The sequence below is a fragment of the Choloepus didactylus genome, chromosome 9 (assembly GCF_015220235.1).
Source record: "Choloepus didactylus isolate mChoDid1 chromosome 9, mChoDid1.pri, whole genome shotgun sequence".
Taxonomy (NCBI): Eukaryota; Metazoa; Chordata; class Mammalia; order Pilosa; family Megalonychidae; genus Choloepus; species Choloepus didactylus.
The window spans coordinates 69399331-69422119 of record NC_051315.1 but is presented as its reverse complement, the minus strand read 5'-3'; the positions used below and the strand labels follow the sequence as shown (position 1 = coordinate 69422119).

At 36.0% G+C, this 22789-nt stretch overlaps 1 protein-coding gene and 1 pseudogene across 2 annotated transcripts in view; one reads left to right on the top strand and one right to left on the bottom strand.

Annotated features, from left to right (window-relative positions):
• ZNF385B (zinc finger protein 385B) overlaps positions 1 to 22789 on the top strand; it is a 449758-nt gene that overhangs the window by 299704 nt on the left and 127265 nt on the right. The window contains exon 1 of one of the 2 annotated variants that reach the window (XM_037849745.1): positions 20277 to 20418. The exons of the other annotated variant lie outside the window; for it this stretch is intronic. The gene's annotated coding sequence lies outside the window, so the exon portion shown is untranslated. Of the gene's footprint in view, positions 1 to 20276; positions 20419 to 22789 lie in introns of those variants that run through there. 2 annotated transcript variants of the gene reach the window in all.
• LOC119544343 lies at positions 6246 to 6937 on the bottom strand (annotated as a pseudogene).

Sequence of the window (22789 nt, the reverse complement as noted above, 5' to 3'; positions counted from 1 at the left end):
ATTTCCCATTTTAGCTACTTTCAAGTATACAGTTCAGCAGTGTTAATTACATTCACAATGTTGTTACTGAAACTTTCCATTACTCCAAACAGAAATTCAATCCCCATTCCCTACCTTCACCCTGGCCTCTGGTAACCTGTGTTCTAGTTTTTCACACTATGAATTTGTTTATTCTAATTATTTCACATAAGTGAGATCATACATTATTTGTCCTTTTGTATCTGGCTTATTTCATTCAACATGATACCTTTATCCATGGTGTTGCATGTATCAGAACCTCATTTCTTTTCACAGCTGAATAATATTCCATTGTATGAATTTACCACATTTTGTTTATTCGTTCCTCTGCTGATGTACATTTGAGTTGCTTCCATCTTTTAGCAATTGTAAATAATGCTGCAAATATCTGTTTGAGTCCCTGTTTTCAGTTCTTTCGGGTATATACCCAGAAGTGGGGTTGCTGTGTCAATGATTCTATAGTTAACTTTCTGAGGACCCCCCAAACTATTTTCCACAGCAACTGTATCATTATACATTCCCACCAACAAGGAACCAAGTGTTCCTATTTCTCCACATCCTCTCTAACCCTTGTTATTTTATGTTTTTTAATGGTAGTTATTCTAGTGTGAACTGGTATCTCATTGTGGTTTTGATTTGCATTTCCCTAATGGCTAGTGATGTTGAACATCTTTTCATGTGCCTTTTACTATTTCCTTATCTTCTATGGAGAAATGTCTAGTCAAATCTTTTGCCCATTTTTAATTGGGTTGTTTGTCTTTTTGTTGTTGAGTTGTAGGATTTCTTTTATATTCTGGATATTAAACCCTATTGGATATATGGTTTCCAAATGTTTTTCTCCCATTCTATAAGTTGTCTTCTTACTTTCATGGTGACGTACATTAATTACAAACTTTTTTTAAAGTCCCGTTTATTTTTTCTTTTGTTGCTCTTGTTTTTGGTGTAAAGTCTAAGAAGATACTGTCTAACTACAAGGAATCAAAGATACTTCCCTATGTTTTCTTCAGGAGTTTTATTGTCTTGATTTTTACATAAAAATATTTAATATTTTAAGTATAAATATTAATATTTAAGTATATAGGTTAATATTTAGGTATATGTTATATAAAAATATATAGAATAAAACAAAATATAGAATAATATAGAATATATGAATATATATTTATTCTAAAATATAGAAATATAGGATTATATAAAAATATACCTGTTCCAGTTTGCTAATGCTGCTGTGTTGCAAAACACCAGAAATGGATTGGCTTTTATGAAGGGGGTTTATTTGGTTACAAAGTTACAGTCTTAAGGCCATAAAGTGTCCAACATAAGACATCAACAATATGGTACCTTCACTGGAGAAAGGCCGTTGGCATCTGGAAAACCTCTGTTAGCTGGGAAGGCACATGGCTGGTGCCTGCTTGCTCCCAGGTTGTGTTTCAAAATGGCGCTCTCCAAAATGTCTGTATCAGCTTCCAACAGTCATCTTCAAAGTATATCTCTAAGCTGCAGCACACTGAGCTCCTTCTGTCTGAGCTTTTATAGGGCTCAGGTAATCTAATCAAGACCCACACTGAATGGGTAGGACCACAACTCCATGGAAATAATCTAATCAAAGTCTTCACCCACAGTTGGGTGGGTCATATCTCCATGGAAACATCCTAATTCAAGGATTGCAACTTAATCAACACTAATACATCTGCCCCCACAAGATTGCATTAAAGAACATGGCTTTTTCTGGGGGATATAATATAGCCAAACTGGCACAATACCTAAATATACTATCTTATATTTAGGTCTTTGATCCATATTAATTTTTGAATATAGTGTGGGGCAGTGATCCACCTTCAATCTTCTGCATATGGATATTCAGTTTTCCCAATACCATTTATTGAAAAGACTGTTCTTTCCACATTGGGTGAACTTGGCACCCTTGTCAAAGATCAGTTGGTTAGAGATATGAAGGTTTGTTTCTGAACCTTCAATTTGATTCCATTGGTCTATATATCTGTCCTTGTGCCAATACCATTATGTTTTCATTACTATGGCTTCATAATAAGTTTTAAAATCAGGAAGTATGAGTACTCCAACTTCTTTCTTCTTTTTCAAGATGGTTTTGGCTGTTCAGAACCCCTTACCTTCCAAATAAAAGTGATGATTGGCTCTTCCATTTCTACCAACAAGGCTTTTTGACTTTTGATTGGGACTGTGTTGAATCTGTAAATTGCTTTAGGTAAATTGGCATCTTAATGATATTTGTCTTCCAATCCATGAACAAGGAATGTCCTTCTATTTATTTAGGTCTTATTTGATTTCTTTCAGCAATTCTAGGTATCTCTTTTATGACCTGAGTTAAATTTTACCTAGATGTTTGGTTCTTTTAGTTGCTACTATAACTGGATTTTTTTTCTTGATTTCTTCTTCAGATTGTTTATTAGTAGCATATTGAAGCACTACTGATATTTGCATTTTAATCTTGTACCATGTCACTTTACTGAATTCATTAGCTCTAATATTGTGAATTTTTCTGGATTTTTTATATATAGGATTATGTCATCTGCAAATAAAGAATGTTTTACTCCTTCCTTTCCAATTTGGATGTCTTTTATTTCTTTTTCTTGCCTTATTGCTTGGGCTAGAAATTTCAGTACAATGCTGAATAGCAGTGCTGATAGTGCATATCCTTGTCTCATTCCTGATCTTAGAGGGAAAGGTTTTAGTCTTTAACCATTGAGTATGATTAGGGTGAAATTGTCCTGAGTTAGAAAATGTCCCCCCTCTTCAATTTTTTAGAAGAGTCGGAGTAGGGTTGGTGTTAATTCCAGATGTGTTTGGAAAACTTCCCAAGTGAAACTGTCAGGTCTGGGCTTAACTTTGTTGGGAGGCTTTTGGTAAGTGATTCAATCTCATTATTAGCTATTGGTCTGCTGAGATCTTCTATTTCTTCTTGAGTCAGTGTAGGCAGTTTGTGTGTTTCTAGTAGTTTGTCCATTTCATCTAGGTTATCTGATTTGTTGGTTTAAATTTGTTCATAGTATACCCTCATAATCCTTTGATTTTCTGTGTGTTTGTATTAATGCCCCCCCCCATCATTTCTGGATTTAGTTATTTGCATCTTCTTTCTTTTTATCTTTTAAGTTGAGCTAAAGGTTTGCAATTTTATCATTTCAAGGTACAAACTTTTGGTTTCATTGATTCTTTTTTGTTTTTATTCTATACATCATTTATCTTCTCTAATCTTTATTTCCTACCCCCTGCTAGCTTTCAGTTTAGTTTGCTCTTCTTTTTCTAGTTCCTACAGGTGTAAGGTAGGGTTTCTTGATTTGAGATTTCTTCTTTCTTAATGTAAACATTTTGAGCTATAAAGTACCCTCTCAGCAGTGTCTTTGCTGCATCCTATAAGTTTTGGCATGCTGTGTTTTTGTTTTAATTTGCCTCAAGATATTTCCTAATTTCCCTTGTGATTTCTTCTTTGACTCATTGGTTGTTTAAGAATCAACTGCTTGATTTTAACATATTTATGAATTTTGCAGTTTTCCCTGTTATTGATTTCTTGCTTCATTCCACTATAGTCAGAGAAGATACATTGCATGATTTTGATATTTTTAAATTTATACAGACTTGTTTTGTGACCTAGCATGTGGTCTCTCCTGAGAATGATCCATAGTCAATATAGAAGAATATGCATTCTGCTGCTGTTGGGTGAAGTGTTGTAAATATATCTGTTAGGTCTAGTTGGTTTATAGTATCATCAAGTCTCTATTTACTTATTGACCTTTGGTTTAGATGTTCTATCCATTATTAAAAGTGGTGTATTGAAGTTTCCTACTATTACTGTAGAACTGTCTATTTCTTACTTCAAATTTGTCAATATTTGCTTCATTTATTGGGGCTGTGCCATTAAGTGCATATAATTTATCACTGTTATGTCTTTTTATTGAATTGACCCCTTTATTGGTATATAGTGATTTCCTTTGTCCTTCCTAACAGTTTTTCACTTAAACCCTGTTTTTCCTATATTCTTTCATTTTCAGTAATGTTTGTATCTTAGAATTTGAGGTGAATCTCTTGTAAATAGCATATTTTTGGGTCATCTTCTTTTACCTATTCTGCCAAGCTCTTCCTTTTGACTGAAGAGTTTAACCCACTTATATTTAAAGTAACTATTGATAATACAGCACTTTCTTCTGTCCATTTGCTTTGGTCTTTGAAAGCCTCTTACCTATTTTGTTCCTCAATTCTTCTGGTAATGCCTACTTTCATATTTATTTGATTTTTTTGTAATTACCATTTTGAGTCCCTTTTCATTTCTTTCTGTATATATTTTTCATATATTTTCTTTGAGAATATTATGGAGCTTAAATTTAATATCCTAAATCTATAAGAATCATATATCATTTAATACCAACTTAACTTCAATAGCATACTCATACACAGTTCTGATACTCCTTTATCCCCACACCATTTGTTGTACATGCTACAATCATCTGTCCAAAACCATAGATTCATCATTACTTTTTATGTATTTGCATTTTAGAACCTGTAAGAAGTGGAAAGTTAACTTACATACCAAAATTTACAATAGTACTGGCATTTATAATTATCCTTATAGTTATTTTACTGGAGGTCTTTATTTTTTATGATCTCAATCCATTGTTTAATACCTTTTCCTCTGAGTATGAAGTACTCCCTTTAGCATTGTTTGTTGGGCACATCTAGTGGTGATAAACTCCCTCAGCTTTTGTTTATCTGGGAATGTCTTAATCTCTCCCTTATTTTTTTTGATACTTAAATATTTTTATTTTACATACGGATTTCAATCTCATATGTATTTGTATAAAGTTAATTTTTTCTAATGAGTAACTGTTCAGAGTGCAAGTTAGTTCCACTGATCTTCTTTTCATTTTCTATTTACAATCTAAGCCTCACACTGTCCTTCTATAATCAAAGTTGTTAGCACTGAGAAGCAAACAACTGCTGGTCCCTTTCCTAACAGCAACATAGGGATTGTGTATGTACATAAAACTTGTTGGGCAGGTTCATATTCAAATCATTATTGCTATGGTAACATTTGGTTTATTAAAGATATATAATGAAAAGCGTCTCATTATAAAAGAAACTTGAATACATTCAATGGACCAGGTTGTTTAACCTGGCTGTGTCAATAACCAGGTGCATTATCTGCCTTACAACTGCAGAGTACCAGAATTTACAATTTGACTGTGGAATTACACCTCAGATACATCAGTCCAACCCCTTCCTTTCCATTTTACAGATGAGAAAAGGGGTTCAGGGAACATAGGTGAATGGCAGGACTGGGACAAAAACACAGACTCTCAGCACTATTTTTACACTGTATTTGTTTATCCCCCTAGGCTGTCAAACTGCATTTGAATAAAATCATGCTCTATGAACCAAATTTTTTTCATCCTGAGGTCCCAGATAAAAATGCATTTTTATGCTTAAGTTTCTTCTGTACAACTTTTTCATTCTAGGTTTTAATTAAGATGGGGGCAATTTTGATCTGTCATTCCACTAAAGTTTAGGGCATTTACTTCAAGTTGAGTTTGGGGATTAATATGTGAGTGGGATTGCTTTAAGAATTATTTATTTTTCATGCCATTTCTCTCTTTACCTAAAACTTACATAATTACCTGTTCTCAAATTTAATACTTAGGTCAATGACTTGATTTATTTTTTAAAAGACAGTAACAGATACAGTAATAGGCCAGAGCAAAATAGTATAGTTTTAACATCCCAATCAGGAAGGACTTTTTTCCTCAGTAAAAGGTGATATAAATTATATGGAAAAATATAATACCAAAAAACATTCAGAAGTAGCCCTTGTTGTTAAAAGCGTTTAAGGACAGCCAGCAGGGGCAAGTGATGTGCTAGACAGCAAGGAGTTTCATCAGCTTCAAAATTAAAAATAGTTTTCTATGATAAAAGGAATTAATAACACAATAAATAATAATCAGTACTGAATTTTATAAAGGAAGGATTCATGTGACTTTCCAACTGAAAACAATAGCGCTTATTTACTTTCCTAACAAATAACGATTTTGCCTTTCACTGTAAAATTCAGATCTGTCATAATGTTGCCTAGATTATCTGAACTAGTGGGCTTCCTGAGGAAGTACAGATTCCAGTAAACTGAGGTAAACTGTTCTTATTGAGCAACAAATCATTGGCAATGAGGTAAGATAGAGACACACCTATGCATGCCAGTTGATAGGTTAATTTTTGATGCCTATGGTCCAGAGGAGCAGCTGATCAGTTTCCACAGTCACTACCCCAGATCCATCGTAGGTATTAGGAGTACTGACCAGTATTCCAAAACCAAGCACATTATTGGTGAGGTTCCACTTTAGGCCTGTTGTGGTAACCTGATTGCAAGGCTATCCAACGGGCATAAGGCCACACCAGTCACCTTCCATTCTAGTGTTTACATGCAACTTGTGCTTTCCTGATTGGATGATCTCTCATCTCTTTAATTATAATTGGCAAAGGAGTGATATCAGTCATCTGAGACAGGGTGCTCACAGATGCCATAATCTGGTCATAACGTCCACCAAGTCCTCCCAGTGTCACAGTCATATCAACCTGTAGGGCTTTTTCTTCTATCTCCTTTTGGAGCACTTGAAGGCACTTGGTAAAGTCAGTGTGGCCTTGATCAGGAGTTGAAATCAGCTCACAACCCTTAATACTGTGCTTTCTGACTTAAGGCTTAATAGAATCAAAATTTCCATTAATGAATTCAGGCAAAAAGTTTCCCTGCTCTCCTTCTCCATCAGCACAGGCTTTTAAAAAGAGCTTTGCTTCCAAGATGACAAACACAGTCGTCCAAAGGCTTGTTCAGAATCAAAAGCCAGTACTTCAAATTCTCAGTGGAAAGCAAGGATTCCAATTGGGTAAAGACATGCTCCATATTGGAATATTGGCATACAATGGCAGGTGGAGCCACTAGCAAAAGGAGCACATGCTGCGAGAGCATGGGCGATCGACAACTTAGCACTTGGCTGAAGAGCCTCTGGGCTCTCCTTCATTTCTGAATGACAGTCTTGTCCAATAAAAAATTTCTGTGTTAGCAACTGTTTTCTTTTAGCATTTTACATATTCCATACCACTACCTTCATGACTCCATGGTTTCTGATGAGAAATTGGGACTTAATCTTACTGGGATTTCCTTGTACATAACCTGTTGCTTTTCTCTTGCAGCTTTCAAGAACTCTTTCCTTGTCCTTGGTAATTTGACTACTATGTGCCTGAGCATGGTTCTCTTTAAGTTTATCCTGTTTGTGGCTCATTGGGCTTCTTGAATGTGCATATTCCTATCTTTCATTAAATCTGGTAATTTCTGTCATTATTTCCTTGAATATTCCTTCTGCCCCTTTCTCTCTTCTCCTTCTGGGGCTCTCATAATGCACCTATTGGTATGCTTGAGAGTGTCTCACAGGTCTCCTGGGCTCTGTTGGATTTTCTTTATTCTTTCTAATTTCTCCTCCTCAGTCTGAATCATTTCAAATGTCCTGCTTCAAGGTCACTGATTCTTTCTTCTGCCAGCTCTACTCTGAAGTTGAAACAAGCTGGGGACTGTTTCATTTCAGTTATTATGGACTTCAAATCTAGTGTTTCTGTCTGGTTCTTTTAAAAAATTTATTTCTCTTAATTGAGATTCTTGTATTATTCATTCATTGTTTTCCTGATATCCTTTAATTCTTTCTTTCTGTTTTCCTTTATCTCCTCGAGCATACTAAGGATCATTTTTTAAAACTCTTTGGTATATCCAAAGTCTGATATTCTTTGTGTTGGTTTCTGGATTTTTATCTTGTTCTTCTATATGGGCCATCATTTCCTGTTTGTTTATTTGTCTTGTAATCTTTTATTGTACACTGTACATTTTAATATTTTAAAGTGCTAGCTCTGGGATTTAGACCCTGAGCTGCCTGTTCCTTAAGTTTATATCCAGCCAGTGATTTGACAGAGATTTCCTTGAATGCCAGAAGCTAACAAAAACAAAAAACCATGGCAAAAATCAGCTTTCACAGTCTTTGCAAATCAGCCCTGTGGTGGCTGATCTGACCTTCAGAACTTAGACCCACTTATCAAGAAGGAGGTCTAAAGGAGGAGAATGTGAAGTGCACGGTCCTCTTGTCTTTTCTGAGCCTGTATCTTTTCCTGGGCTTTTTGCTTGCTTGTGGACTTAGGAATTAACCTGGTTACAGGAATTTGAATGCTCCTTCTACTCCCTGTGAAACAGATGTTTTCTCCCTCTTGGGTGCTCTATTTTATGTCTTAAAGCCAGTAATCCTTGTCCTGGGCTTTGACTTGTTTCTTACACTGTGTTAGTTGTCCACAAGCTGCTTTTGCCTGCAGGGCAAATTCTGGGAGGGTGAGTCCAAAATGAGTTTCCTGGTTCAGTCTTTCAGGCTGTCACCTGATAGACTGGCACAGACATACAAGCACTCCAGTATACACATAGGAGTTACTCTGCTCCCTCCAGAACTGGGTCAGGGACCTACAATGAGTGTGTAGACTGGCTCCACAGCATACTGGGGAGGGATTGGGCAAGTGGCCAGCAAGGATGCTATGATCTTCTACAATTTTCAAAACTGTGTTTTCTTGATTGGATACTTGCCCCATTACTGCAACCCTTTAACTGTTTTCTGGAGTTTTGAAGAAGATAGCTCTGCCAGTTTTTGTTAGTTGTTCAAAGATTCTGTCTACAAACAGCATCCTGCAGTGTCTTGCACCCATCTTGATTGACTGGTCACCATAATTTTTTTTTTAAATAAATTTTGTGAAGGATACTATTGTTGCTAATATTTTGGGGTCAAGAAAAAGTATTTAAAGGAAAATATTTGAAATGCTCAGTAAATAGAATACAGATTAATAGAGTGGTGTCTTTTTCAGATACTTTAGTATTCTTATTTACCTATACTTTCTGAACACTATTTTCTGATAGGTTTCAGTGGTTACAATAGCTTCAAGAAAATGTTTGTTGCCCCATACTAGATTTTTGTTCCACTGATAGCAAGTGATTCATTTTTATCACAATTGAAAGTGATATTAATATTTTGGAGAATTTAATTGAATCCCAGGATAGTAATTGAATCCCAGGATAGTTATTTCTGTTGTCTTCCCTTGTAATAATAACTTTTTATGGTGGGTTGAATAAATAAAACTCACTGAAAATGCCAAGGTTTTAGTGTCCCCAATAGGTCGTAACAGACAGTATTCCCATATGAAAATTCACAATGCTCATTTTATAATATACTTAATATAAGGTTGTAGGGATTTTTGAGAAGCCATTAGGCTGGCTATCAATTAAAAAAAGACACATAGGAGTAAAGTATCCTATTATTAGAGCTGCCAAATCCCTTCCATAAGCAGTTTAGAAATATAGCTTTCAATTATAGCTAACACACTTTCAGTTTAATATTTTGTTACCTTGCTAATAATGAACATAATACAACAACCCTAGCTGGACCATGAAATAATAGAACATCATTCCAAAGAATCTTTCAAGTTCACATTTTTCTATATAAAAAAAAAAAACACATAATCAAAACATCTTACAGTATACTTTTATTCAGTATTCTTTTTTTATTTTTCCCATTACTAAATATTAGCACTTTTATAGGGTGAAATTCGCTGTGGAGTTCTGCTTTGTAAAGTTGACACTGGGTTAATCACCATGTCATGCCTTAATTCTCAGTTCCTTAATAAGATGAATTTATTGCCAATGGAAAGCATTCTATGAAAAAAGTAGAACCCATGTTATGATTATGATTGAATTGTGAGTTTTAGTCATCCAGCTTATTGAGAGTATTAAGTTACATCAGTTAATGCTATACTTAAGAATTAATAAAAAATGGCAGTTACTCAAGGAAATATTTTTTTCAAGTGACATGTTTGCCTTGTATGAACAACCAGAAAAAGAAAGGTGTGGAAAGCTCTTAACTCCATCATTGCTGTTAGATCTGAATGCTTTCTAGAAGATGAAAGAGGGAGGAAGGCCAGGGAAAAAGAGCTCTTCCAATTTCAAGATTTGTCTCATTTTAAAGGAGATTCATGACTATTTATTCCTCATGAATGGAATGCACACAGGTTTCAGTGGTTTAATTCTTTAAAGCTTTTGTTCCTGTCCAATTTACAAACATGATACACCTAAGCACATGGCTGCTAACATCAAATTATTGCCCGTTATCATTAAAAACTGTTAGGTAGGTTCTGGGTCTTGTTTTCCACTGAAGAAAAAGAAAATAAGCTGATACAGTCACTGAAACCAGAAGAGACGCTGGGATCCAAATGACCTAATGGAATGGGCCCTGAAGGGAGACTTGAGATTCAGCCCACAGCTCTGACACTTGATAAATCACTCAAAGTCTCTATACCTGTGCTCAGTTTATCTATTAACAAGGACAGCACACACATTCCATCATATCCAACTGGTGAGGACAAGAGAAAGAATCTATGTGAACCCTCAAGGAGAAACAAATTCTTAGCGTTAAGTAGGCAGAGTTAAGAATAAGTCAAAGCAGAGAGAGAAGGGCGAGTTACATTACTTTCTACACTAATGCTTCATTCACCATGTGCTCACGTCACCATTTGTGTGGAACAGTCTTGAGGTACTTTTGCAATTAGCCCTGCTTAGGAGAGATTAAGTTAGTTTCACCAGGGAAGAGCAACTTTCCAGGAATAATATTATATAAAGTCTTTTAAGAAGGTATATAGGAAAAGCAGTACTAAACAGGCCAAACCCCTGCCTCCCCACTGGGTTCTAACTGACTGCTTGGGAGACATATACCTCAAAGAACTTTAATTGCTGTCTGTATTTTTCTAGTCAACAAAGTTGACAAAAGATGCTGTAATAAAAATACTCATATTTTTCCTTAATCCAAGAACCACTGGAAAGTTGAAGAAATTTCATTTTGAAACTACACTGTAGAGATACTATAGAAAGTATTGGAAGAGCAAGTTTAATTGCATGGAGAAAATAGGAAATATACAATGAAAAGAATAAAAAGTAATAACAAAAGAGTTTCATGATTACAAGGTTTTCTAAAAGTTTGATTATATATATATATATATATATATAGTCTCTCTTTCTTTCCTTCTCTCTCTCTATATCTTTAAGTTTATATTTTTTTTTCTTGGAGAGAATGAGCCACTTTGGGCCTGAGATACTTATCTAAAGCCTGAGAACATTAACTTTCTAGGACTGTTACTTCTATCAGTCATCATAAGTAAGTGTTAGATAAAACATGTATTTAAAGGGAGATAAGGGAGATAATCAAATAATATTTTTGTAGTATTAAACATGTAAAATTCTCAAAAGGGGGTAGAGAAAGGGAATTTAAAAGGGATAAATAACACCAATGTTTATTGAGCACTACCATATTCTGAATGGTAAAATAATGGTAATAATAATAATAACAAAAACAACAGTTACAGGTAAAATAGGTACTGGTTAAAATAAAGTATCTGGTGCCAAGCAGTGTGCATAAGCTGCATGCACACATTGTCTCATGTAATCCTATGAAAAAAGTTTGCACATAATCCCCATTTCACATATGAGAGAACTGAGACAGAAAGGTTCACTCCTTGTCCAAGGTCTCTGAAGTTGTGGAACCTGAGTTCAAATTCTGGTTGTCTGGCTCCAGAATGTATGCCCCTCTCTCAGCAATTCTGGCAACGTTGTAAGATGGGCATCTGCTCTATGTAGATAATGGTGTTCCATTGCAGAGGGGTGACAGCAGGAGATCAGAGAGGTGACATAACTTCCCCAGGGTAACACACAGACTCTACATGACAGCAGGGATATAAATCCAGGCCTTTTTAAACATGTACTTTCCATAATACCATGCTAAATGCTTCCCCATTATAATTTTTGTCCTTGTGGTGACAGTTTAATGAACATCAAATTGGATATCTGACTATAATTAGATCTGCCTCACAAAAGAAAAATCAGCAGGTCAACACTAGGTTTCCAACTGGCAATAATCATTCACATCACAGTCACATCCTCTTTTCAAATTGGCCTGTTACACAGCTATCCATAAGACTCAGTTCCTATTACAGAAGTGGAACAGTGTCACAATTCTAAACCTGCTTTTATCACTGACTAAACTGACAGTGAAGTCATTGACATTCTTTTTTTTTTAGTCATGGAACCAATAAGATAGAAGAATTCTTGGTTAATTATTTCCAAATTCTGGAACCCTCTTGTAAAACACTCTCCATGCATACGGTTCAGTGTCAGTGGGAAAGGACTACATATAATCTGGGTTTTGACTGGAGTTGGAGCAAACTGCCATTTCTCTCCCCTCTCTGGGGAACAGGAAAGAGCCGTCAATTAAAGAAATACTGATACTGCTTCCCAACTAGCTCACTTTAGAAATAAACTTATGCTCTCCCTTTCCCTAAACTCCTTTTGTTCTCTTCTTCACTGCTCTCATTTCTCTGTGGAATATATGTCTGGCCAGCCATTCCCTGCTTGAATTTGATGGGAGAATGGAGAGGAAGGTAGATCATTCAGTACCTGGCTTTCTGCTGATACAGACAGAAACTGAGCCAGTTAGACCAGAGTTAAATTCCTATTCATTTCATGTAAGTTACTCATCACCTAGAGAGTAATGATGATTTTTATTCTCACCCAATATTGTCTGAGAGGCAGACAGAAAAGTAACAAGAAAATCCTAAATTAAAGCTGACATGCCTTCCTTAATTTCTCCCAAGGTGTTACGGTATGATTATTATTTAATACTTTGTCACTATAAATATACAGGGTACAAGATAAATAGACTGCCGGAAAAGTAAGACCAAAACGTGAAAACTACCAGAGAGGCTGGAGGTCTGAGGTCAGGTGGGAACAGGTTACTGAAAGCCAAAGAAGCAGACTAGTGCAGAGCTCTCTCTGCGGTGCTGGGCAGGGTTTTTCAAGAGTTCCTGTTGTTTTATGACAATTTCCTTCTGTGAATAGCTCTCAAGCTCAGCCCTACTGTATCATCACATTTTGCTTTTCATATTCACCACCACTGATGGTAGGTCAGGAACATCACCCATGTACACAAAAGACAGTGCATTATAAACATTTTAAGAAGGAAAAGAGAAGATTCTTCCATCACTAGGCAGGCTGACCTTAAGGCAGTGAAGTAAATTATGCCAGCTAAGGATGTCTGCTTGGAGAATCACTGTGGTATAGCATGTGACGAGTGAGTGGTTTTCATGGCTTCAGGCTCCTTCCAAGGAGAAACAGACTAAATTGGAAACTGACTTTAGCAATCATGGTGGGTAAGTCTGACAGAATTCAAATATCCTCCCTGATTGCATGAGGAATGGCAGGACTGGGTCTTGACTTATGGGATGTTCAAAATAAAGATGAGAAAATAGTCTCTATTCATTCTTTCTCTTTGAAATGAAAATTTGTCCAAACGGAACATGATTTCTTTATATCAGAAGTTATGCTTATTCAGAGAGAATGGCCTCCTTTCCAATGGAGGTTAGAAAACTGGGGTTGACAAAATGGCACTCCATGTTTCACATCACCTGTGTATGTCAGGTCTTTTCATATTCAAGCTCCTTGGACTTCTAAAGAAATATGAAAGGCTACTTTATCTTTTGAGAGAATCTAAACATGGGACAAGTTTGTTTTACTTCATAGATTTAAAGCTGGGATTTATCATTAGAAGATAATGGAAGTTGAATATTCATTCGTATTCTTGATCCTCTTTTGAGCAGAGGACTTAAAAGAAGCCTGGGCTTGGAGGGAATTTTTTTTTAAATTATTATTTTCCTGTGCTTTTGGGGGTGATGTTAAGTCCTGCCATCTGTAGGACATGTGCATTTTAAACCTCTTTTAATTATGAGCTTCAGCCCTTTCAGGAAGTTGTTTTTTGTTTATGTTTCCTAAATGGTAGAAATTGGCTTTCATCTCACATAGTCTCTGCATTATTAAAATGCAGCTTGTGCTCAGAGCCTTAATGGGCTCTTTAGGGCCTTTACATATTAATGCTATATACTAAGAACTATTAAAACATTCCAAGTAAAACATATTCAGCAGTTAAGTGTTCTGTTTTATTTGTGGTCATGAATGAAAAGGACAAGCTAGTTATCTTCATGGCCATTTAAAAAAAAAAAGTAACCTAATACAAAGATACAGTCTTCCTGTATAAAGTAACTTAGACTCATAAGTCCAAGGAAATTCTAGAATTTATTTTTGTCTCTCTCTCTGAGTCTTTTCTCTAAATAGCCAAAACAAACAAAACTTCCAACCAAGTGTTGATTAAGTATGAAATACTTTAGTAAATTCTTAATCACAGACGGGCCTTTCTTTGCCAGCAAGAAGAGCTTGGTAATACATTGGTTTGTCTTCAGCTGGTATGTATTAGGGATTTTACACTCTTCGAAAATACCTAAGAAAAAGCTAATTGATGAGGTCTACCAGGTGTAAAGGGTTAGGAAGGTGGGAAGAGTGTGAGATTAAAATCAGTAATACATTTTAAAATTATCTAAACCATTTTTCTTCTGAACTGGAACGAAATAACAATTCCTCATCAACTATTTGCTCAAACATTTGATATTAAAACTTTGTTGAACCAAGTTAGCAACCTACAGAGCTGGGTCCTGGGTGCCCTCTTTTCAAGAAAATAGGAAGCCAGCACAGTATAGTATTAAAAAGCCGTAGTTTGAAGGTCAGGCAACATCTATAGCTTCTCCTCCCCACTCTGCCAATCATTAGATGGCTGACCTGGGGCAAGTCATTTCACTTCTCTGGACCTCATTTCCTCCTTAGTGAAAGGAGAGGCTTGGATTGGAGTCATTCAGCTCCTGATACGTACCAGGCAGTGTGCCACGTGTTGGAGAGACATAAAAATAAAAAGCAGCCCATGTGTTCGAGGAGCTGACAGTTTAATATGAGATACACCTGTAAAAAACTAATGCTTGTAATAAATTTATTTTGAGACTATTACAGAAATGTGTTTAAGGTAAGTTGGCGGCAGCAAAAGAGGAAAGGTCGGTTCTGCCTGGGTTTAGGTGGTTAGAGAAGATTGACAAAGGTTTTTCAGAAGAGAAGATACTTGAACTGAGTTTTGAAAAATGCACGCCGTTCTCCAGATGAACAGAGGATGGAAATGTAAGAACACAGGCCTGTAGGAGTAAGTCAGCATAAAGCCCCAGGTTCTGCATAGCTAGAGTGTACAGTATAAAATGGAATATTGCAGAAATGGCTTGAACAAATGGAAAAGGCTTGATAAAACATAATCTGGATTTTGTGTGACGCCATTACACAGTTCTAAGGAGAGTTTGTGAACTGTTCATATATTTGTTCTAAATAAAGAACACTAGAAAACTATGGCAAAGGCTGGAGAGGTGAAGATTAGAGGCAGGGAAACCAGTTAGGAGGCTATAGCAGAGACACAGCGAAGGGACAATGAAGGTGACAGCAGTAGCTGTGGACTAGAAGGGAAAGAGCTATAGGATGTTATGAAAGTGACTCCTTCAAAAATTCTTGGAGCTCATCACTGAATGGATGTGAGGGGTGAGGAAACAGGAGGAGGGTCTCTAGCATTCCTTTCAGCTTTCACTTCTAATGAATCAATTATTCCAGTCCTCTCAATTCAATGAAAGATTTTCATAAACACACTTCATGGACATATATCTTTAGAGCTTGATAAAATGGCTTATGAATTCTTACTTTTGAACTCCTAAGATCACTCTGTTTTTGAAAGAAGCTCTATAATGTTAATGCAGAATGAGTCAGGTATTAAAGCTAATCCTTTATTTGGAAGACATATCCCACAGACAGGTAACTATGTACTGTAAAGTCACCCTGAATTATATGATATACTGTGAAGACGCAAAAAAATAAAATCCGGTCTTGCTTACAGAAATTCCATGAGGTGGCTTAATACAAATACCCAGGAGACTCAGAACCAGAGACAAGAACAGCCTATAAGCAGTATTTACAGCTAACCTGAAATCAGGCTTCCAGCTTTAAAATCTTACACACACACACGACCGCCACTTTCAATTTAATTTGTTTGACTCTGGGTGGGTTTAACACTTACTCCTACCAAGATCACACTGTTTACATTACTCTAGTACTTTCTGCAAAATTTCATGAAAGTTTCTCTCCTGGATCCCATCTCATTCACTCTTCAGCCCACTGTATGCTGGCTACTACTCAGAACACATTACTAAAGTGGTTCTGGCAAAAGCCAAAAATGTCTTCCTTAATGCCAACTCCAGTGGATGTGTCTTGAGGATCCTCATCTTACTTGACCTTCAGGCTGTGTTTATGAAACTATCTCCTTATTTGCTCTCTGTGAAATGAGGATCACCCAGGTTTTCCCTCACCTCTGTCCACTTTGTAACCATCAAGTCTCAGGGCTCTTCTTCCCACTCTGCACTGTACCTAGGTCATTTCATCCACATGTATGGCTTCAAATGCCTTTTAGATGTAGATGGTTTTCATTCTTCTGGCCTGAGTCTTGCCTCCATGTTCCAAAGGAAAAAAAAAAAAAAAAGAAACTAACTTTCTACTCAAAACCTCCAACTGGTTGTCCCACAGGCAACTCAACACATCCAAAACTCAACTCTCTTCTCCAAATGCTGGCCTTTCCTGATCACAATCTATCTCGTCATGACTAGACACCCTGCATTCCTCCATAGGCATTGTATTTTTTTATACTTAACCTCTCATAGCATACCTCTCCATCCAAGCATACTAAACCACCTTTCTTCCCCCGATGATGTTGTACTCATTATAAACCCTGAGTCTTTGCACATGCTTAGAATATCTTCTTGATACAAAATATTAAAACAGATATATGCATATAATCATTACTTCATTTATCTACATTTTATTGAATTTTTGAGACCTCTGCGAAGAGATTAACTCCTCCAGGAAACTTTCATGACCCTAGATTAAGCTACGTTCTCATCTTTTGAAGTTTTATAGCACATTATACTCTCCAGTAGTAGTTCTTAACAGGATTGGGAAGTGGAGATGGTGGCACATTAGGAGTGTGATTTTGCCTTCAGGGGACATTTGACAATGTCTGGAGACATTTTTGGTTGCAGTAAAGGGTTGGTGTGCTGCTGGTATGTAGGGCATAGAGGCCGGGAATGCTGCTAAATATTTTACAATGCATAGCCCCACAGTCAAGAGTTATCTAGCCCAAGATGTCATTGGTACCAAGGTTGAGAAACCCTACCCTATTATAATTGCATATTTATTAATTTTTTTGTTTCTCACACTGGACTATAAGCTTTCAGTAAACAGGGACTGTATCTTATTCCACATAGTATGTGCAATTAACAGATTACTTGGCATATAGCAGATGCTCAGTAAACATGAGTGTATAAGTGGGGGGTAGATTGATGGATTGGTGAATGGTTTCCCATTCTAGCCCAGAGGAAAAAACTATAGCTCTATATGGACTGAGGGCAGTAAGTCCTCAGGTTGCACACCTGAAGTGGCCCTGTTTGAGGTGCTGATCCTGGAGATAAGTAGGAGGACTCAAACTATGGATCAATGCTTCTATTTTGCTGTGTATTTAGATATGTATCATTTTATTTATTAGATATAATACTTGTTGAGTAGAGTATAAGAATGTGTGTATTTGTACCCATTGCTAGTAACTAGATCTGAGTACTTCCTATATGCAAGACATTTTAACATGCTGTGGTGAGAAAAGAGGGTTTGTTTAAACTCTGGCTTGGTTTCAAAACTGAGCTGTGTGAACCTAAACCAAGAGTCTTAACCTGACTAAATTTTAATTTTCTCAACTGTAAGCATAGTGTTGTGTTGATTACATGAACTCAAGTATAAAAAGTACTTGATATATAATGAGTCCTCGATAAATGTTACTTCCCCCTGCCTCTTCTCCAAACTACATATATTAGTTAGGGATTACATTTGGCTCAGAAACAGAGCCCTGATAATAATGGCTTTAACAGAGAGTTTATTTTTCCTCCCACATAAAAGTAGTCTGGAGGTTTGCAATCAGAGTTTGTAAGACAGCCATACAGGATAGTTAAAGAATCCAGGCTCTTTTCACCTCAACACTTTACCATTCCTGAAGTGTGGCTCTGGTACTCAAAATGCTAGGACACCAGCCATCACAACTGTGTGCCAAGTAGCAGACCACAGGACAGGGTGAAGAAGGTCATGCTGTCTTTCTTTCAAGGAGCCTTCCCAAATCCTACTACAGTAAGACTGATATCTTAGAATATAAAGGACTGGAATGTGGTTGCATTTAATGAATTCATTTTATTATTGTATACCTAAAAATTATTTTACCACCTCTAAGTTAATGTATGTGTGTGTGTGTGTGATTTTACCAACTCTAAGTTCATGTATGTGTGTGCAAGTGTAAGTGTATATGTATTCCCAAATAAATTTACTATATTTTAGTGCAGATGATAGAATTGGAGCTTGTTAGTTCTGACATTCAAACCATATCAAAAAATTAATTACTAAAATCACATTACTCACTGAGAAGGCCTAGTAACAATGACACTCCAGTAGCAATGAGCACAACCAATGCCAGATCTTGGTTTCAAAATTCCATTCTCCAATAAAAGGAATCGGGAATCCTTGAAAATCAGGGTTAGCATCACCAGTGATAAGTAATATTTCTTTCATGTATGCCTTGATATGTAATGAAAAGGTTCTTTACTTCTGTGGTATTCTTTCAAAAAATTTCTGACCTCTACCCAATCAAGAGGAAAACATCAGACAACCCCAAACTGAGAGGCATTTTTAAAAATACCAGACCAGTACTCAAAATTGTGAAGATCATGATAAAAAAGGAATGGCTAAGAAAGTGTCACAAACTAGAGAAGACTAAGAAAATATAATGACTAAATGCAGCATGGTATTCAGGATTGGATCCTGGAACATAAAAAGGACATTAGTGAACAAACCAGGGTTTTAATTTTTGACAAATGTACCATGGTAACGTAAGAAGTTAACATGAGAGGAAATTGAGTAAGGATGTGCGTGAGAACCCTGTATTATATTTGTAATTTTTCTCTAAACTTAATAGTATTCCAAAATATAAAGTTTACTTTAAAATTACAAATCACTGGCACACAGTGAAAACCTGTCATGTTAATTTGTGTAGGGCATCAGGTACAGTAGATTAATTTAAGTATAAACTCCATGCGTGTAGGTAGAGACTTTGTTTAGTTTTTCCCTGCTGTAACCCCAGTGCCTAAAGGAGTACCTGGCATAGATAAGGCACTCAGAAAATATCTGTTAAATGTTGAATGAATGCACATATGCGCTTTCTAAGAACAAATTAATCTAAGTCAATTAACCTAAGGACAATACTAGAGAAAAAAAAATGCACTAAAAAAATCTTTTTCTGCATTATTTGATTTTCTAGTGTATTATTTTGTAAATTGTCAGAGCAGCCTAACTAGTCCTCTATTTCACAGTCCAGAAGGATCAGCATACTTTTCTTCCATCATTTCACTAATGGAACATTTTATGAGATATAGGTCCTGGAGGAGTTGATTGATGGTCTGGCTGTTTGTAAGAAAAACAGAGGTTTGTAGCTGATTCTAACTGATTATAATCCAAGGAAACTGAACACTTTTTTTTTATAAACCTCTGAGATTAACAGATCAGGAATTAGAAAGCTGTACAGTACTAATTTTCTGTAATTTACTAAATTTCTCCCTATTAGTATAAAAATAAAGCCTAATGGAAAAAGCACACGATTAAAATTCCACCTTCACCAATTTACTATCCTTTGTGACTTTGAGGACGTTCTTTAATCTCTCTAAGGTCTCTAGTAATACTGGGATAGTAATACTTCAAAAGGTATATGGCCAGACTTCTATTGATTGAGTGTATAGGTTAGACTGCTGTAGCAAGAGTCAAGAATACAGTGGCTCTCACAGGAGAGAGGTTTGCTTCTCTCTTACCTAACCATCCAGGAATGGTATAACAGTTCTTTGGGATAACTCCCAACGACTACTCCATCTTGTAGGTTAGCCATCTCTGCTCCTGCATTCCCTTTCTGCACGCTGACCTCACTATCACTATCCCATTCCAGACCAGAGGAATAAGAAAATCGAGAGAACACATGCCTTTCCTTTTAAGTGCATGACCTGGAAGTGACCACTCCCACTCACATCTCATTGGCCAAAACAGAGCATGTGGTTCTGCAAACTGCAAGGGAAAGTGGGAAATGTTGTCTTAAACCCGGAGGTAATTTGCAAAGCTAGTATTTCTGGTATTGCAGAAGAAAGGTCTGTGGTCGTCTCGGCAGGTCGGCTAGGAATCCTTGCCAAGAGCACCTGACGTAGTTCCTCAAACAGAATAAATGTTCACCAAATGGTGTTCTCTTTAAATTGTCTGGAAGATGATTAGCGTGAGGGTCTGAGAAGGTAGGTACAAATATTTTACCAACTATGGCTTTTGAATCACTTGGAATTTAGGATAGCCCTTCCTGAGAAGCTATGTTTTAGTTTGAAAACTTGCTTATCTTTTTGTAAATTAAAACGCAACTTCCTAGAAATAAGTTATATTCGTCCTAATGAAAATAAGCTGTAGAAGTAATTTTTTAAAATGTACTTATTTTGATATATAATGACTAAAGCTGGCTTCTTATCTAACATAGGAAATTCTGATAGATTAATTTAGAGGAACTATACATTAGTAGAAAAAGAAAGATTAAAAATGAACTCTGTTCCTTTTTAAATAGAGAAATTCTTTTGTTTGTGCCATTGTAATTTTATTGAGAACTTCTCTGTTATCTACTCTTTGCATTGATTCAGTTTCAAGCTTTTAGCAATAATTTATAGTTACCAAAGTGGGTCTGCATCTGTACCTCTTTTAATTTTTCTTGGTTTGGTTTGATTGTTTTCCTGAGAATATTTATAGTAACCTGTTGAGCTTGGACAGTTTTGTTTCAGAGAAAATCATTTTTCTGAGTCCCATTCATGCTAAGCTTGCCTAGAACATTCTTACATTCCATGGGTCCTAACTCCAGGTTGTCAATCCCTCATGTGATCTGTCTGACCACACTGCTACCCAGCTGGAATCTTGGGAGGACTTAGTTGGCCGTGCTCTTTGGGTGACATTGGTAACAGGAAGGATAAACATGACACTCATCTCTCTTTCATTTATCATGCACCCACAAAGGGTGTATGTTTTTTCTAATGCTTGCCCTGTGAAGCTGCCTAAAATTTTCTGTAGTAGAAAGAAATACTGCTTTAGTGGCTTCCTAAACTGTCTTTTAATGAGGTCTCTTGTTTGATGTTGTTTGGCCCCATAAAATGCCTTGGGATTTATAAAATGTTAAGATGTTACAGTGTTATAAAGTGATATTTTTAGGGCATTCTACGGTTTTCTTGCTTACATTATCTCTTGAATCCTCCTGGTAACTCCATGAGAATGGCTGGGAGGTTTTATTGGTGCTGTTTTATATATTAGAAAATTGAAGTTAGGAGAAGTTCAGTGATTTCCCTAAGGTCTCAGGGCTAATAATTGATTGATACCGAGACTCCAATCCAGGTCTTCTAATTTTTAATCCACGTTAAACTAGATATGAGCTGGAATTTGTCTCCAGAGTCACCAAACTTTGGTTATAATCCAAGTTCTGTCATTTATTAACGGAAAGTGGGCAAGTTACTTAATTCACTAAAATTCTTCAATCTTCTTTGTGACCTGGAAATAATAGAGTTCACCTCCTGAAGTTCTAATGAAAATTAAATTATATAATGCATAGAGATCACTTAGCATAGCACCTGCTACATGGAAAATTCTTTAAAGTTTTTGGTTATTATTTTTAAGCACTTATCAAATTGTATTGCATTGAATTTAACTATGAAATTAAATGTTATAGAAATTATTCATAATAATTTCTTATATTAACTGGTGATATTAAAACACTTTATTGATTTATAAGTGGTATAAGATTCATAATATGCATTTTATTGAGATGTGAACATCATATTTGTCAGCTCAGTATCTGTCTTTGCATGCATATTTTTATTCATACCTGGGTCAAGCAGCCGATTAAAAGAGTTCATTAGAGATATATTAAACTGCTACCAATTATACTTTAACCCAGCCAGTGGTGTGTGTGTGTGTGTGTGTGTGTGTGTGTTGTTTGTTTGTTTGTTTTTGTTGTTTTTTGCTTCCTTATTTATTGGGCTTTGGTTTGAGGTCACTAGTCCTCATTAAAGAAGGAAATTGAGTTTCCTGTTATTGTTTTTTCATTTCGTACCAGTAAGCCAATAACAGTCAACATATGCTAATAATTGTGATCAAAGAAACATTAAAGAAGCAAAGATTTTGCTGTTTGAAATTTGGTGTACAGAAAAACCAAATTAATGGATTTGCAATGTTTCCTCACATTAGCCGGGATTTAACCTCCATTGAAATACATATTTATCTATTAGTCTGATTCTACAAGCCCAACACAAGATCATTATCATATAGACTTATGTCAGCCATAGTGCTTGGGAGGTACTCCCCTAATGTACCTAGATTGCTCAGGTAATTTAAAGTGTATGTCAGGGTAAAGTAATAACTCCTACTTTAATTTGTTTTGCATATCAATCTTGATTGTCATATGGAATAGGTAATTAGAGATTTTCATAGATGTCTAGATTTAATGTGTTTGTGTGTGTGTATATAAGGAAGGGAACATTCTTGTTCAGATAAGTAGTTCTAGGTAAACTTTCATGTGGAAGGTCAAATAAGCTTTTCTCAGGTAGAAGAAACTACACTAAACCAAGAGTTAACACACCT